The 19243-nt window shown below is 38.5% G+C and overlaps 2 long non-coding RNA genes across 2 annotated transcripts in view; one reads left to right on the top strand and one right to left on the bottom strand.

Moving 5' to 3' along the window:
* Positions 1–15791, bottom strand: part of LOC106738114 (uncharacterized) — a 164304-nt gene extending 148513 nt beyond the window's left edge. Inside the window, exon 1 of the long non-coding RNA XR_002089035.2 lies at positions 15737–15791. This is a non-coding gene — a long non-coding RNA (uncharacterized LOC106738114). The remainder of the gene's footprint in view (positions 1–15736) is intronic.
* Positions 11907–15740, top strand: LOC109282152 (uncharacterized). The gene is made up of 2 exons (XR_002089039.2): positions 11907–12141; positions 15123–15740. It is a non-coding gene; the product is annotated as an uncharacterized LOC109282152 (long non-coding RNA).
* Positions 15792–19243: the final 3452 nt, after the last annotated feature.

The following is a 19243-nucleotide window of genomic DNA, read 5'->3' as shown; positions in this document are numbered from 1 at the left end:
GCACCATGATGAGAACACTAGTGTAAGCAAAACACTGAAATATGCTTTAATAATGTTTTAACCATAGCGGCACTAGTCTAGTTTTCTAATGAATTTTTAATTTCTTTCTTCTTATAAGGATGTTACGAGTTATTGCTGATGCATATTAAATCATATACATGAGTCATTTTCTCACTAAATTTGCATAAAATGGCTAAATGCTAATGCACCAAATGGGGCTTACTATATATGGTACAGTAAATATGCCCTTGCAGGTTTTTTGCAATCAATCTCCTGTATTTCATTAGCAGCTAGATAAAGGTGTGGTGTGAAAAGAAAAAGAAAACTATTGTGTATAAACTAGAAACATATTATACATATGATTATATCACCTATGATCACCTCCTATAATATGACTAAAATAATATCTAGAATTATAATTTATACACAATTATAAATAAAATTACTTGAAAAGTGTATTTAAATGGACTTTCTGAAAGCAGTATAGTACTAAAAGTCACTAGTTATTTAATGAAGTTATTCATATTCATTACTGAAAATCAGTTTGAAAATACTCATAGCAATATTTTAATTATGCAGTGTTTTGTATATGTTGAGTCCCTATAGCTAAATCTATAGTCAGCTTCTTTCTATATCTGTTCCCCTCTATATCTGTGTGTCAATTAAAACAGATAGTGTTTGTTATAATACAATCTGTTCTTGTACTCAAAATTAATTGTGCCCTTCTTACACTCATGGTAATAGAAATCACATCTCTTTATCCATATATATTTGAATTACCAGACTGGTATTATGGATACACTAAGAATGGCATCACTGTGACAATATTATTAGGCCAAACAGGAGACTTGCATTTAATGAGGGGAAAGTTCCCTTCCTTCCTTCCTTCCTTCCTTCCTTCCTTCCTTCCTTCCTTCCTTCCTTCGTTTTTTCTTTTTGCCATCTAGAACATTTTTTGTACCTGGTGCAAAAAAGGACTATTTAAAAATAAATGTATGCTTTGCCCTACAGTTATTTTGAATTAGTCTTGATAAATAATTAAGTAATGCATAATATATTATTTAGATGCAATGGTCTTAAGAATTTGAGTGGTATTTCAACTACAATTATAGTAATTTATTTATCAGTGAAAAATTTACATAATCACACTTCAAAATCCAGTGGACTGGAGAGATATCAGAAAGACACCCATGAATGTAGTAATGACTCTGAGCATTAGATTAACTTAATAATGTAGTGATGTGCAAGATGTTATAATATCTCACGTTGCTATATCTGATGAATCATTTTAAAGTGATAAAAGCATAAATATTGTTTCTCCTTTTTAGTTATATTTTATGCAGAATGTAACTTTTAAATACAAAATAGGATTAGAAAATCCTATATCAAATAAAATATTATTTCCACTAGAATGGAACTGAAGTCAAATATAACTTACTGTAAAACCCCTAAGTCCCAGTTCTCCAGCAATCAGCAAAAACACTGATTTTATTAATGACCTCTGAATATTCACTTGATTTTGTCTATTTGTTTTAAATTATCATATTGGTCATAGAAGTTAATGGACAAAACAAGAGAGAAAAATTAAAGTTATCTGTCTTCTCATTGTACACAGGATAGCAATAGACCCAACTCACTCTATTAACTTGATCATAAAGGGATCTTCCCTTAGCTGCTCAAGTTCATTTGAGACAAGTGTGCCAGACATGTATGCAATGATTGTAAGGTGCTGCCCAAGTTATTAGAGATTTATAAACTTATTTCACTTAGTCCAATGTGAAGCACTGATCATGGTTTTCAAGGTGAAACCAATATTTTATACCACTCAACGTGGTATAAACCTGGTGGTTTAGTTCATGTATATGTTTCCAAAATAAAAAGATACTCTATTTGATACTCTTGTACTAAGATGTAATATGAAAAATGAACATGCCATTGTCACTCATGCATTATGTGCATTTAGATAAAGATTATATAATTCATATTAATATTTTCTAACAATACATTTATGGTTACTGGTAAAAGATTGGTACCTCATAAAATCCTTAGTGCTAAGCACAACAGTAACCTATACAATGTCTGCTTACATCAATTGCTTATGTAGTCATAGAGAAGATTTTAAAAGCTTTGGTTTGAAGCATATTTAATGTAGTAATATCTTTCAAGAATCAGTACTAAATCCATCTCAGTCCTAACACTAGAAGATAATACTCTTCCTAGGCAACCACCTAGGCAAAATTTCCATGGGGAAATTTTAGGAGACCCAATATAAACTACCTTCTTTAACAGAAGATGGCTAAGGACAATAATTATAGTTTGTACAAAATAATGGCCAGCCAATTTTCTGACACATCACCATTGTTCCAGAACTATACCTGTACAGGAAAAATTACACATGTACATTCCACCGAAGGTTTTCCCTTGTAGGTCTAACCAGCTAAAATTATCTCATAGAAGGTGCTTGTGTCTTAGATTCCAATTATGTTAAACCATTACTGTTACTCTCATGATAATGGTATTCTTTTATAACACCCTGAATTCTTGTTTCCAAAAGAAATTATACATTATAATTAGAGTGAAGTATATTTTATTTTAATGTTCCTTTCAGTAAACTTACATTAGTAACGATAAATGTATCATATGAGTTGTTTTTCTTTTTTTAATAAAAAGCCTGATTTGTTTTATTTAATGAATGGCACTTTTCAGTTGCACAGGGTTTCTTTAAAAAGTAAAAAGGATATTTATTCCTTCTTCTTAAAAAAGGCCAAATTCTAGTCCACTTAAAGTCAAGTGACAAAACTCCCATTGACATTAACAACCAGGATTTGACCCAAAACATGGCATATTTTCTTTTCTCCAGCAGATACACTAGGAAGGACCTCTGACTCGTCCTTAGGGTCTAGAGAGGGAAACTTGTTGATCCTTTCCTAATTTATCTTATCTGTGTAGCTGTTTTTGCCATATTGCCTATTTTTTTCTAAGATGGTGTCTAAAGAAGCCAGGTGGTTTACTGTGTTTTGTCAGGTCCTTTAGTCCCGCGTATCCTGCTCCCTTTGCTTGAGTGCCCAACGTTGCCATATGCATTTCCAAAATAATGAACAGTAACAGAGATCATGCATTGTTCCATGCCACATCTTCAAATGTGTGTGCAAAACTATCTGTTTTAAAGATCGAGTAAGGAAAACTCTGTTTGCCATATTTACTTACTTTCCAGTAGCACGTGCCTCAGATCTCATTAAAGAACACAAAGCTTGGAAAAATACATTTCCATGCACACACGAATTAATCTAGCCCCGCACTGGCAATCTAGTGGCAACCGCAGACTTTGTGTATATGTACCTGTGTGACCTAAACTATGCCTGCATAGTACGTGCGCACTTTTGTAAAAACTGGCTGTGCATGTGGCTTGTATCTTTGTCTAATCTCAGAGTATTTGTGTTCTGCTATTGATGTGTGCGCCTGTGCCTGTTTGTACATCACTTTACAACGCAACTCCCTATAAATTATTTCACAGATAACTCCAAGTTAGGTGTTACACTCAGAGGCAGCTCTCTTGCCTCAACATTTCAGAGATTAGCAGTAATCAATATAAATATAGTTGACTTCACAAACAAGTAGATACCAAGACGTCGTTTTAAAAATACTACTTATATCTGGAAGAGACTAAGAATGGTTCCTGTTGTATGAAAGGAATTGAAGCTCGCAACGCTCTTTAAAAATGGGCCTATGTTGCAGACACAATGGCAAAAATGGTTATTGTTAACGATGCAGCGAAGAAGAGAAGCATTTCCATTGTATGAAACCTTGATGCACAGTTAATTAAACCGAAACAATGTAGCAGGCGGAAATTAGCGGCCATCATCACCCTATTGCTTTAGCCCATGGAAAAAAACAAAAACAAAACCCCGAAGATGTCTAAGCGAGATCCCATCTGCTGCTGTATTCACCTACGAAACTAGAAACATAACATTGCCTGGGTGCTAGGGAGTCAACATCAGTCGTCAAGGTACCCTTAAGAAACACAGCAGTCACCTGAATTGTAATACAGTACAGCATTTGCTCTGGCAAATTAAAGACAGATATTCAATATCTGGACCTGAGAGCAAGTCTCCCTCCCTAAACAGGTGTCAACGTGCTTTCTCTGCTCTTCTTCCTCATCCTCCTCGGCCCATATGTAGGCAAGGAGAAAGGCAGCCTGTGCGCCATACCGAGGTGGATTTAGCTCCCCGTTAAAGAGTTAAGATGGTATCATTAGCTGCGCACAGCATGATTTCTCTCTAATCCTCTCTGGAACTTACAACAAGTTTAAATGTCCATGCATGATGTTATTAACTGGCTTTAGTAAGTACTTAAGACCCAGATCTTTTTTTAGCAATCTCTGGACAAGTTAGATATACCAGGCAGGGAGTTCAGTCTTCCCACCAAATCCGAAGTTCGGGAGAGAAGAACTAAGGAGGGAAAACAAAGAAAGAGAGAGAGAGACTGTAGGGGAAAAGAGGCGTCCCTGACCCCCACTTTAAGGCTCCAGTTTCAGAGCACAGACACACCAGATACCTCAGCCAAGTTTCACATAACTGCGTCATAGCCCTTAAAGGCTCTCGATTTCTATTTGCAAACTGGTCCTCATCTACTCCTGGATTTGCGCTCGGATGCCGAAAGACACCAGACGGTGATGGAGAAAGTCAACACATCTCTAGTTCCCCCCAAAGGAAAGGGGCTAGAGACCTTAGGTATTGGATAAGGAGCAACCAGAAGGGAAATGCTTGTGTTTTACTCTTCATCCACAGGAGATTTCCACATGCAAAGGAAAACATTGACATGATGACAAATCAGTAGTAATAATAACTCAATTATTTCGCAATATGATATCTGGTGGGTGGGGAGTCCGGCTTTTCTAAGGCTTTCACATCTGACTGGCAGGCACAAGTTAATGCCTCCGTGTAAAGGAAGTATTCATTAATAACAATCACTAACAACAATTAATAATTCTCATTAATAATGCAAGCCATGTAGCCCTGCAAAGGGAGGAACCTAAGTGATAAAGTGTGACCCTGGTTGGAAGAAGCTCAGCAAGCCTGGGGAGCTGTGCGGCGAACTTGGACTTGACTAACCTGACAAGGCAGAGGACAGGAAAGCCACCGCGCTGCCCTTGCAGGGGCACAGCCCGCGTTGGAGGGAGGAGAGAAGGAGTCTGAGCCCAGGAGATCAGCCATCCCGTCTCCCGGGAAACACCAATCAGCGCTCCCGCCAGGGAGGCAGGGGATCGCTCCTCAGGAGGAGCTGAGGCTGGTGCCTGTCACGCAGCAGCATGGTACTGCCCAGCGGCCGAGCCGGGGCTGCTGCTACCCAGCCCTCGCAGCAGGAGCAACAGCCTCCGTCTCCAGGAGGCTGAGAGCAACCTGCCCTGGGAGTCATGCACACACCCCCTGCACCTCGGACGGAAAGAGCACATCCATTTAGTGTCGACAAACAGGCCAGAGGCTTTGAAACAAAACAGCCCTGCTTGCAATTTGCTCATGTTTCATTAAGTTCCCAGAGCAAACTTGATGTTCACACCCTTGAAGTGCCCTCTTCCTCCTCCTTTCCTGTCAGTAGCCACTGTCACCCAGCTGGCTGCGTCTGACTCCCCACCCTCCTACTTTGTATGATCTTCAGCATATTACATGGAGAGGTGCACTAAGCCCACGGTGCCCTGTGCCAGTGCAGAGCTAGCGTGCAGACAGTTAGCAAAAATAGCGACAAGGCTCAGTTCATTCTGCAAACTCTGTAGGAGAACCAGGCTTTGGGGGGAAAATGAAGCCCAGAAAACTAAAATGACTTGCCAAATTAATATAAGTATTGTTTCCTTCAGTGCGGTCCTAAATATGTTTCTTTCCCTTCCCCCACTCCACGTGCTTATCTGCTAAAGAAAATACATTGGGAGGGGAAGAACAAAAGTCCTTGTACTTAGACTGGTAAACCAGGCGTTATAATGCCTTTCTCTAGTTAATATTCTTAAATATGGTACAGGATCGGATCCCAAATCTGTTAAATTCAACAATAATTACTTTTACAGTCCGCACCTATTCTCATTTAAATCAGGGGGAGAAATGTCCCATTGATTTCAATGGGATTAGGACTGGGGGCCTCAATGAGCCAAATCCTGCTACCATGGAAGCCTTGGAAAAGTAAGGATTGCAGGGTTTGGCTCGTTAATCTTTCTCTCGCGGAATTCAAGGACAAATTCTCTACTGATTTCAATGACAGCAGGAGTGGACCCCAAGTATCGGCTGGACTTGTACTAATTAGGGGCCCGATGCTGCTCCCAATGAAGGTAATAGCAAACGTCCAGTAAAATCAGAATATAGTCTTTCCTGTTAATCCCAACCCTTGGTTTAAATCAGATACCGCATACTACTGACGGAAGTAATTTAGGGGCTAAGGAAAATAGGTGATGACTTCAAGGCAAAGACAAAGAAAACCCAAGATAGTAGCTGCTGCACTACAGTTGAAATTGCAATGGCCCACAAAACTAGCCCCATAACATGTGCTGATTATCTTCCTATGTATCTCTATTTAGGTAGGAAAGTATCATTTAAAAACTATTTTTCTTTCAAATTAAAAGAATGGAAAAGTAGTAAATGTACCTCACCTCAGGTGTTCAACCTATGTGTACATTTAAAAATATGAATGGACTTTCCTCCATAGAGACTTTTTCCCTCTTCCATTTTGGATTATTCAGATGAGGGGAGATATAAATATTTCACTCCAAACAAGCAATCTTAGTAAACTAACAAATATGCTAAAAGGAAACATGCTGTTTGACTACCTAGTAAAATTAAAACAGACTTTGTGAAGTATCTCATTAAAACATAAATAATAAATTCATCTCATTTTAATGTATGCTAATGGTAACTGTAGTGTGGGATAGATACCCTCATGAATATGTCCATTCATTCCACCATTTCTGTAGTGGAAAACAATTTTCCTGTTTGCCCTTTTTTGTATAATAGTATTTTGTTGTTGTTGTTGTTGTCACCCAAACAAGCCGAATAGCATCATGGACTGCAGAGTGCTTAAAAAGTTCTGACTTTTTTTCTACCTGTTATGAATGGAATTTAATGTTATGCCTATCTCACTATGTTCTTTGTAGCTCAATCACTGGATGATTATAATTGCTAGTATTTTCTTAATTTAGAAGTTGTTACAGGAAAAAAGAAAATTTAACTGTCTAATACTAACTTTTTGCAAGCCATTCTGACTGGCCTCTTTTTCAAGATTACACAATAGGATTCGGAATGTCAAATGCTGCAGATTATGTTAGTGCTTAGAAATACACAAGGTAGTGTGGTTGGCACAGATGTATTATTCAGCAAAAGTGCAGCTATTCATTGTTTTGCGGTTAAGAACTACATGCCATTTTGTGAAACACTAACTACATTGTTGTCAATTAGATTTTAAACACAGACATTCTAACAACACATATATAACCAACTCCTTGTAATGTTTCTGAACTATTTCCTTCTTTTAGTCTGCATTGTGTTATGCAGCCAGTTGAAATATGTGAATGCTAAATCGAAGACTAAACGGAGGAGCACTTATAATAGAACCTATTATCAAGTGTAAAAGTAATGAAAAGCGAGAGAATTGGAAGCATTTTTATAGTACCTGAGTCTACACTGTGAAGTGCTGATGGATTTCTACATCATCTGTAGAAATATATGTTCCACTATTTTGTTTATCAACTTCAGCCTTACTTCTAAATATTCAAGGGGAAATCTTTCCCAAGACACAACACAGAAGAAGCGACCCGTGTAATATAGAGTACACCTACTAATGTTTTATCAGTCCCATGCTAGACTCTTGCAATACTTGCAGAATACACGGTTGTTTACACAGTTTATTTTCTTAATTGCATAAGGAGCAGTTTTGTAACTTGAACTTCTCAGGAAAGAATTGTCTATCTCTCCGTGAAGAATTCAAGTTTCCATCAGCAAATTAAAATGTTTATCTGCCTAAAACAACTTGTAAATGAACTCATTTTTCTTTGCTTTTTTTTTTTATTTTGTGCATTGTAGACCCTAGCAATGATATTAGTTCTAGTGTGGGAAAATATTATAATTGAGATCTGGTAAGTTATTTGCAGACTTCAAGTTTTTCTTTACACTGTGCTGACATTTAGTACAGCCCCGGTGAGGAAAACAATACTACCATTCATGGCTCTAGACGTAGATTTCAATCGACTTAAGCGGGCACAATGAAACTTGGTCATTCACTGGTTACCCATATTGTGTTCTCAAATTTTCTCTCAGCAAAAGTATAATGACTCAGTATTGTATGGTTGCATAGACAAGGGCTCAGAACAACAGACACTAGTTTTGTCTGACGGTGTGAGAAAGTCGTGAAGGGATCTTTTCTTCCAGATGGTGTTAAATTCAGCTGCCTTTTTAACATTGGCCTTGCACAGCAATCTGCTGCTCCCCTTTCACAAAGGTTCCTACTAGTTAACATGCATACTCACGCAACCTGCAACTTCACTCCAACTGTTTTACAATGCAGTGGTATGCTAAATAAACTTGATCTGGGCTCTGCTAATGTTAAAACTAGCTTTCAAAGGACTACTCAACTGATATTTACACTTCTTTTTACTTTAAGCTAGATGTTATTTGAATATTCCAAGATTTATAGAAATATCATCTTATCAATGGATCATCTCATAAAACTATTTTTACTACTTCAACCTCTTAAAAAATAAGCTTAGTGGATATTATACTACCCTTGAGCATACACTCTCCCCCAACCCAGAAGTTTCGTGTGCAGTACAAAAGAAAAAAAAAGTGGGGCATTTTGCAGCAAAGCAGTGAAAGAGCAATAATAATGATGGTAAATAACATTGAAATGTATTTTATTGATTGATAGCATGTAACATTTGTAGGGTACAAAAATTGATATGACAATGGCTAACACATATTTATAATATTGTTCAGTTTCCTTCAGTGTTTTCCTTAACAAATTTACCAAAACCCCCCACCAAAAACCCCCCACCAAAAAAAACCCCAAACCCCAAGACGTAAGCAAAAGCTTAAGTAATTTGACTCCATTGAATGCTTTCAGTAAACAATAGGTTTCCCCAGAAAACAGCTTATTGCCTTAATTGAACCTCTTCGAGAAAGAAAACCACATACTTTGTAATGTAAATGTTAATTGTAGTAGACAATGGCTCTAGGTAAATAGCACCCCTGGACATGCAGTAAATGAAAGTCTCACAGGCACTTAACAATGAAAGGTTGTTCGCACAAACAGTGCTTTAAATGTAAATAAACAAGGGTCTTCTTAGCGGTCACTACCAGTAGTAAAACTTTGGCACGTGTACAGCAGCCAGAGTGGGAATTTATGTAAATAAAGTCTGGCTGAACTTCTAGATGAAACTAAGTGCAAAAGCTACTAAGGAACCTCTTGAAACCTACAATTCTGTGCAGAATTTTACAGCTCCAGATGTGTGATTACTTTGAGGACAAATCCTGCATTTTAAATAAAGATATGCCCAGCACGTCTCCTATTTCTGCGACTGTTTACTGTTTCTCCCGCCCCTTCCCTTTTCTGCATGTTATGTGATAGGAGGCAACAAATGTAGACATTAGATCACAGGGTATTTTACTCGAGCATTCCCATTCCAACACAAAAATAATCAACTTCAGTCTACACAAGGTTGGCCCTTAACTTTATAAAGCACGTTGGGAACTGTTCCCTTATCTGTGATCTTATTTTAATCTCCTCTTGCAACATTAACCTGCTAATATACTATCAGACACTGGGGTGCCTTGGGAAACATGTTTAGGTCATGTCCAAGGGAAAAAAAGCCACACTTGAAATTTATCCTGTTCAATTTCACTTTTAAAAGGAACCCAAGCTGTAGTAATTATAAAGGTGGCTGTCATCTAAACAGGTATTTATTTAAAAGGTGGGACGTTTGCAAGGCCAAAACATCCTCCCTTCGAGTTTGTCACAGGGGATGACAGGCACATTGTACATAAATGCAGTGCTTAGGATTGCTTTACATTCCTTGCCTCGCCTTTGTCTTGTCTAAATATTCCGTGAGATTGCAGCCACAGAAGCAAGCTAAACTTGATTATGAGTAGCTTAAACAGTGGTGATAGAATTAACAGAAGCAGACAGAGTGCAGCTACAGAGCAGTTGGTGTCCTCACTTGGGAGCCTGCAGATGGCTGTGGGTGGGAAATGCCTCCACTTTCTTAAGCGATGGAGATGAGTATGGTGTGGTGCACTTGATGTTTTTTTCATACCCCAACCCCCAACAGGGCTGTCTGTCATAGGCTGCCGGGGCATGGCATTGCCACTTGCCCCCGAGCGTGGGAATGGGAGCGTCCAGCCGTTCACATCTCCTGCATTCCGTTTACCGGAATCAATTAGGCAAGACAGACCCTCCGATTCCCCACCCCCTTTCCATTTTTGTCAGGTCTATATACGTCCTAATTATTTCAGTTTGGGATGCCAGAGCTGTTTCCTGGATAGATCTGATCATCCTTAAACAAAAAGAGAGGAGGCGCACACGTGGGTTTTGGAGTAAATGTCACTTTCATTTCCAATGCTAGAAGCAGAGTAAGACACAGAACATTTTTTAACACTTTGACAAGGGGGGAGGCGATCTCGTCTCCATCATGTCTTTCTGCTTCAGTAGCTTCCTCAAGGAAACCCTCTTGGAACAGAGAAGCATCTGTGCTTGCATTTTGAATAGAAGAATAAAAATCAGCCATCACTTTTTTCATCTTTGTGCAGCTCCACCGAGTTCTCAGCAGATATAAATTATTTAGCTTGCCTACACTCCAGTGTAAACTTTTTTGAAAGCCTGATTTCATATCACTTGAAATATAACCCCAAATGCTTTGTTCAAGATTCTCCGAGGCAGATTTTTCCAGTTTAGTCCATACTGTATCATTACTATCAGCATTATCACTACCATTTTTATTTTCTTAGAAGAGGGCCACTTAATTGCGCTGAATCGTTTTGCAAAATGATACCCAGCATTTCTAAATGTCTTTCTACAAATCACCTCAGCCCTTCGTTTACTAACTTTTTTTTATTTAACAGCAATAGTTGCACATGCATTGTTTACCACCAGCAACATTCCCTCTTTTGCAGCATTTAACTACTACCCATTCTGTAGCATCTGACAACTTCATATTTTGGAATACGTATGTCATTTAATTTCCTCCACTCCCACCTTTAAGCTGTAAAAATGTTAGATTCAATAAGCATTCCTGACCTTTCTCGGTTTTTACTGTCTCTTGCTGTAGTCTTTCATTTTCACACGCTGCACGATGATCATGAAGGAGTTTTTACTTTCGGTTATCTAGCTTTATGAAGACCAAAACACTCATACAGCTAGATAACCAAAGATAACAACTCGCTTCCCTCAAAGGATTTGTTTTCCTTCTAGAATCCAGATTCTTTCTGACAAACAGACGTGTTGTTTCCTCCAAGAGTACTATTGGTGCCTTAAAATATTCATCCTTTTATGCAATTGTGACCTGATTTTCTGTGTGCAGCTAATACACATCCAAAAGAGATCTGTTGCCTTCAAAGTTTATTCCGAACTTTTTCTTTCAGCCAGTAATTTCCGGCAGCGATAGCCAACAATTCATCTGTTAATATCAGAAAATAAAACCAGCTATTAAGGTGCATCAAGCTGTTAAGAGTGAGAAGCATCCATCCCTTCACAGGCCTCTATTTGCATTGTAAATTGCTTCATTCTCACGAAAGACTCTTTAGCCTCTATAAAGATGTAAAGCCATCGTCAATTTCCAGCGCAGTGTAAGGAGAAAAAAAAATCCCATTTCAGTAGAAAGTGACAAGATGATTCGAGGATCCAGCTCCTGATCCTTTAAGATTATGCACGGTATAGAGCTTTTTACCAAATGGTGGCAGCTTGGTTGCAAATATCTTGCATGTATGTGTGTTTTAGGGGGGAAGATCCTCGATTTCTCAGGGCTCCTAGAGCTGGGGAGAAGAAGATGCGGTCTTGCTGGCTTGCTGCTGCCCCCGGTCTGAAAGAAGGAGAAAAGGGCCATCATTGGAGGGCTTTCAGTGCCAAAATGTGGACCAGCCCGGCAAGGTCAGAGGTCCTGGACCGCGGGAGACCAAGGTAATGATGATGTCATGAGAAATCTCAAGTACACACGGTTATTGATATGCATGAGTGATCAGCAATCTGCCCCGCGCCATCAACAACAGCAGCAGCAGCACTGGAACAATTCCTATTCTCTCAACCAACATCTCCTCCTCTAGCGCTACAGACTGCAGGAAAAAATCAACCCGCCGCCTTTTACCTTCCTTGTTGCTAGCGTAGATCGTTCTAATATCCAAAGACTGGAAGAAATCTCTCTCTAAGGACACATAAAAGCGTTTCAGATCTGGGTAACGTCTTTGCCTGCATTTCTCTTCTGGCAGACTCTGCTTGTGCAGAGATGTGAGGCACTTTGCTATTGCTTAAAGCAGGGCCTTGCTTTCTGAGACTGGGAATCAGATCTGTATTACGCAGTGAGTCGATGTGTAATTACATTGACAATTTGCTCTGGTGTGTTGTGTTTTTAATGGCTTCACATCTCAGTCATGTTTTGTATCTATAGTGATTTGCAGGTACTTACACCATGGCGATTGTGCAACACATTTTGCTCTGTATGTTTATTCGGAAAGCTGCAAGCTGCAGGCTCCAGCCTGACTCCAGTGTATTTTATAATATCTAGACTCTCTCTCTCCCCCTCTCTCCCTCTCCGTCTCTCTCTGTCTCCCCTCCTTTCCCCCCCCTCCCCGTGTGTGTGTGTGTGTGTGTGTGTTAGAATGCAACAGAGGTGAATATTGCAGCAATATTTTTCTAACGTTATATATCATCTTGGAAATGCCTTAATAAAAATGCTCATGTATTGTTGATTTTTTTATTAACCTTTTACATATAGTGAAGAAACACATGCTTACATTACTCAAGGAACCAATGAAGGTAAGTATTTCTAAACTGTTAAAATGCATTATGTACAGTTTTAGGATTTAAGTCTCTGAACTCCCCCTCCAAAAAAGGACATTATATTCTATTATTTAGCAATATAATTTTGTATAGATTTTTTCTAAGTCTAAAGTGAAAACATTAAAGGTCTCCCGAGTGTATGTGATACCATGAATCCTGATTGAGATCTACAATATTTACCGTTCACAATAATAAATGCACTTCAGCAGCTCGCTCAAGCTGCAGTTTGTGTAAGATACATATTGAAAAATTCAGCACAGATGCAGAATATTGACTACTCTGCACTCTTAAAGGAACTCAGAGTTAAAATTCATGCTATTGCTATTCTTTCAGTGTGTTAAATAAAACAAATTGTACTATGCCATTTGTTTATAGGAAATGCTTCATGAATTGTCTTTAAATAGATATTTTGTAAATGATCTTATATTTGCATAGGTTGACATTTTTGAGGGAAAATATTTTTATAACCTACATAGTTACATGGCAACTCAGGTTGGTTTAGCTCTGTGCCTGTTCACATGACAAGGCATGTGTGTGTATGTGTATATATGGGAACATATATACATGAATATGTCTATGTACATGAGAGGGTGTAGCTGTGTGTTTAGTATAAAATTACAACTTAAAGCAGTCTAATCAATCATAGAATAATATTAGCAAAAATATGAAAATGGGAAAACAAAATAATTTAATAAAAGGACAGGGCCCAAACATATTCAGTTAAAATGCTGCCACCAAGAAGATATATATATTTATAATATAACACTAATGTGCCAAATATTGTATTTAGATATGATATTACTATTTGTCCATTCAACTGTTTTTAAGATTCTTAGCCTCTAAAATGAGCACTGTTCTGCTAAACCCACATAATTAAATAGCATAACCTGAGGAGCAGGTATCAACCTATAATATATAGAAGACAGTAGGAGCTAATTATGCCTGTTTGTTTTTTTTTTCAAAAATCGAGCTCAAAAGGTTTAGGATTTCTTATGTAGGCTGTATTATGTAGTTACTATGCTTCTTCATTACCTCCCAGGCTGTATAGACACAACAGGGAGGACTGAATTAGACATCTGATATATCTAAAGGCACATGATCATTTTGATATTATGTAAAACTCTAATGAGCTTTTCTGAATTGGCAGATAGACAGAAAGATGTTTTTCTTGCACTAGCTAGAGGCAGTAGTATTAATGATTAGGCATGTAATACACACAATAGGCTTGTGAGCTTATGCATTAAACTATTTCAGAGAGAGGAAAATTAAAATAATGTTTGTATATATATATATATATATATATATATATATATGTATGTGTCTGCTTCATTAGTTATATATATAACGCATATAACACACATTAACATATACACGTATGTATACATTACTTAATGCATGTGAAACGTCACCATGTTACAGGATTTACAGTTAAATCCAAGATATGATATATCATTTTTGTTTAAATTAGCATATTTCAAAGATACAAAGACTAGATTTAAAACATGAGGTTCTATTCTAAAGACCCGCTCACTTGTCCACACACTGACTCAAAAAGTAACTGTAAGACACCTGTCACATTTTGCAGATTAATCACTGGAGCCCTAGGAAGTGAAAATAGCCAACCTGAAGATTATAACCTCACTGTTCATTAGCCATATTACCAATTAAATTTTCTAACTCTCAGTTATCTAGTAGGGTTCTAAGAAGTCTACCGACGTCCAGTAAGGTTTAGCAAAGAAGTACTTGCTTATTCTGAATACTAAAAAAGATTTATACAGCAATTGTTCATCTGCATTCCCAGTGACTGTATTATCATTTAATATGTGAGAAAAGTTAAAGACATTGTGCAATTCTGACTTTACTTTCATATATTTAATACAAATTGTCAAGAGCAACTGTTAACACCTACATGTTTTCTTTTCAGACATTTCTCAATTACTTAATGGTAAAAAACTTATTTAGAGTACCAGTTTAGAAATAATGTGCATATTAGAAGATACTGAATCCAAACAGTTACTCTTGCCTACTAACTCTCTAATAAATTTCCATTAATGGCCTGTAGATTAGTATGTGATTGCCATGCTTGTTTTCTAATCTTTTTATAGGTCTCCAGATGGCTGTGACGTAAAGGAGAAACATCCTGCATGAATTTCTTATGAATAAACAGTCTCTATTTATGTTAAAGTGGAAAGGTTAGGATCTTTACTTTTTAGGATCAGAATTTTGTTCTAATGCCAGTCTCCCCACCTTGTTGCCAAGAGGCATACAGCAACCCTATTTATATTGTCATAGAGTGTATAACAGATTAGGTCATTGCAGGAATCCCCTTTTCGTACTTGGCTGGTATCTAATTCACATAGATGTAAACCACAGTCCACCACTACAGTCCAGGCCAGCATTTCCTGTATAAAAATTATTTAAGTACGGCTATGTGCATAGCCCATGTAAATCCACTTGACTGGCTTGCTTTCTAATAAAAGCACTCTGTTATTTTAGTGTGTCCAGAATTTCTTTTTGTAGGCCATTTAGGATACATTTCTAGTATGCCTGATATATAATGTGCATAGGAATACCTAATAGAAATCCATTTAAAGTATTGCAGAAATGTTTCAGTTATTATTAATGCAAACACTCTATGGGCTTTTAAAGAGCAAAGACTTGTGTTTTATTTTTATGTCAAATATTCTGTTGTTTGAATTTTATTAAAAATTAAAATTACCGTTTCTTGTGGTGCTTGTCATCTCTTGCAGTCTGTCTTCATAGTCTAAATCTGAAAAATAGCCCCAAAAAAAGCAAATGATCATAATGCTAACACTTTTAGTATAGGACTCCTGTACCTGGAATGTATTTAAATATGATACACATATGTACGTTCACAGAACTCTGTGCCGATCGACATTTGAGATCATCAAAGAAGTCCCCAAATTCTGAATTGGATAGTGAAAACGCTAGCAGATGAGATCTAATATGCCACGAGACGTATTAGTGTACGCTGGTATTTGTAGGGTTAAATATAGTAATTTACATTTAAAGGAAATAATAGGGAGAGAATGACCAAAATTCTTGGGGGGGGGGGTTAAGGAGGGATCTAAAGAAGATTTTTAATGTGGGGGGAGGGAGTTGGAGGGGGGTGGTTAAAAACTCTAAAGACAAATCTGATATTTGCATACTGTAAGCTTCCAGTTTCTTAATAAAGGATGGAGGCTCCACCTAGCCTTCAGTTCAAAATATGCAAAACACATTAAGCCAGTATTTTCAAGGCGTAATTTTCAGGTCTTTCGAAACACTGAATTCCTAAACCACTACCATTAGAAGAGCATAGACTACTATACAGAATTAGAACTGCACAAGGAATTGTGTGTGTGAACCTATATCATTTAACTTTGCATCACAGCAGATAAATCAATACCAAATTAGCAACAATGAACAAATCTATAAAATATATTTCTTGCTAAGTGATCCTATTCGTTTAAATTATATTGGGGGTTTCTTTTTGGGGGGGGGGAGGAGAGGGGGGGGATATGGACGTTATTCCATACGTTCATTGCCTTCAATTATGCAGCCTACTGTTCATTCTGTACTGGAGCTCCCATTCCGGGTGTGCGCTTTAATTACTAGTACCGCTGCTGGGGGTAGACAGTTTGCCAGTGGACTATATGGCCCGCTACCTTCGGCCTAAACTGCAACCTGTGCAGCAGCAGTACAGCCTTCGGCTCCTGGAAGGGCCCCTGACCCTGGCCATGACATGCTAGGACACTCATCCAAGTTCGGAGCTATTCAGCTGCTGCGGGGACCCTCATAGACATTTCCTATTCAATAACCACAGTTACACTAGCACTGGGAAACCAAGCAAATACCCTAATGCAAATGGATTGTCCTGAGCTTACAGCTTCTCATTCCTCTGCAAAGGCACGCTACAAGACAGGTGCAGATTTGAATCCTAGTTTTAGCCTGTGCTAACCGTAACACAGCTTGGTTCGCTGATTTGACCAATACAGGAACAATTTCATGCAACACTTACAAGACAATCCCGCATAAAGTAATACATATTTTGATCAGGCTGCATTTTGGACAACCCAGGAAGTGATGGCTGCTCTGTTGAAGTTACCCACCACACAGAGACTCCAACCCTATCTATCGAATAACTTTTTTTTTCGCATTTACATCATCAAATCAATGCTTTTCATTATCAAATTTTAAAAGATTGGAAAATTGGAGGTAACAGGATTTAGTCACAATATGTACATTTTAAACACTCTGAAGAATTGTCTTTGATGCTGACTGATACACCTTTAGAAAACATCCTGGCGTTGCTGCTTTTTTTTTTTTTTTTTTTTTTTTTTAATCTCTGCTATCTCTTTGTGGTTAAACATTATTGCCCTCCACTTACGATCAATTTGATAATTAATAGTTCCTAGATCTAACTACGTGTAAGACCAACAGGTTTAGAATCACAAGTACAAAATCAGTGAATCAATATAAGCCATGCTGTTAACTCAAAACCCTCCGCCTGTTAATCCCATTTCCTTCCCAGTCACCAGTGGAACTTATTGGACTGCTCCCAAGACAACCTGTTCGGTCTGCGGCCAGAAGAAGCAGCCACTACCCCTAAACCTGACACAGAGACACTAAGCGAGTTCAGGTTCATATCCACGTCTTTCTTAAATCAGAAAGCACGAATGTGGCATGAAGTTCAATTTATTTTATATTTCATAAGGAATTCTGATCCTGCATATCCTCTCATGATACTTACATTTGTTCTTCTTATAAAGAAAGATTTGACCCCCAGATCTAGATGGTTACGGTTGAGTCTCCGGCAGAAAACAAAGATCCCCACGGTCAAGCCCCCTTAAAGCATAGAAAGCGGGTTCTTTCATGTCTCCAGAAATTCAGATCATCCCCCTCGTCATCTCTATTTAAAACTGCCGCTTAACTCCATGGTATAATTCTTGCATGATTGATTCTAAAACAGTTAGAAAGAGCTTCCATCCAGAAAAAATGGGAAAGAAAATAGAAAAAAAAATTAAAAGTTTGGATTTTTTTTCCATATTGCTTCTTAAGCCCCAGAGTAGAAAGTGGAGTGTTGTATGTGAGGCTCTGCAAGTTTTTTGGGGGGGTTGGCCAAGGTCTAGTCCAGCCCTCTCTGCTGAGGAGGACGTGCTCTGAAATTCAACCAATTTCCCCAACGCTTTTGTTGCTGATGAACTGAAGCCCTATTGTTCATCCATTGCCACGGTCTTTTTCAGTTCCTACTATACGTTATGCGTTGCCAGAGATAATGAATTTGCACCAAAACCTCTCATAGTCCCATTCTGACAGACGGAACAAATTAGAAATGTCTAGTCTAAAGAAGAGCAATGGCTACATTTTCCATGAGAAGGGGAGGGGGGGGGGTGACACAAATTTCTTTGGAAACTTACTATATATAGATACACCGATATTTTGCACCACGAGCTTGAGTTTTTCTTTCTAAGAAACTTTGGAAAACCGGTTTCGTCTGAGTCCCCCCCCCCCCCTTTTTTTTGAATCCCTGCCCTTTTTTGTGTAACTTTTGTGCAAAACAAACAATTTCTGTTATTTGCAAACTTGTAGAGTGACCTCTCCTCGTCGCATTGATTTCTGAAAGGAGGGTTTCCTAAAGGCTTGTTTTGGCTTGTTTCTCCATGGCCGGTGCTTGGACTAAAAACAAGTGGCACTGAATTTATAAGACGCCAACGCATTTTAGGATGTGTTCACCGTGTTAAGTAGGAGCTAGTGAAAAGAGATAGCATGGCTTTATGGAAGATTGGGGGGGGGGGGCGGGCATGCGGAGTGCAGTCAGTCTGCTGGGGAAGGTGTTAAGTAAGGACGTGTGTGTTAACGCGGGGGTGAAAATCTGAGCATGTGGAGGGCGTGCACGTGTGTAGAGATGGCGGGGGTGGCCAAAATGAAAAAAGTGTCAGTGCGTTTGGGTGTGAGCATACTTGGATGAAAAGGATGTGAGTCTGGGAGGGAAGGGTAGGAGACCCCTTGAGTGTAATGAAGGAGAAATGTGCTTTTGTGGGAATGAGAGTCATCACTCCCTGCTTGTGAGGGGGTGGGGGGAAGGGGCTGTGTGCGGACGTGTGTGTGTGTGAATGAATGCACCCTTGTGCAGAGTATGCCTGTGCATGGGGGAGGCTGTTCTGTATGGTGTGATCTGTTGCTTTGCTGTAGGTGTCAAGGAGTGTGTGTGTGTGTGTGTGTG

The sequence above is a fragment of the Alligator mississippiensis genome, chromosome 3 (assembly GCF_030867095.1).
Source record: "Alligator mississippiensis isolate rAllMis1 chromosome 3, rAllMis1, whole genome shotgun sequence".
NCBI lineage: Eukaryota > Metazoa > Chordata > Crocodylia > Alligatoridae > Alligator > Alligator mississippiensis.
The sequence above is the reverse complement of the archived record's forward strand: the minus strand, read 5'-3'. Positions and strand labels throughout refer to the sequence as shown.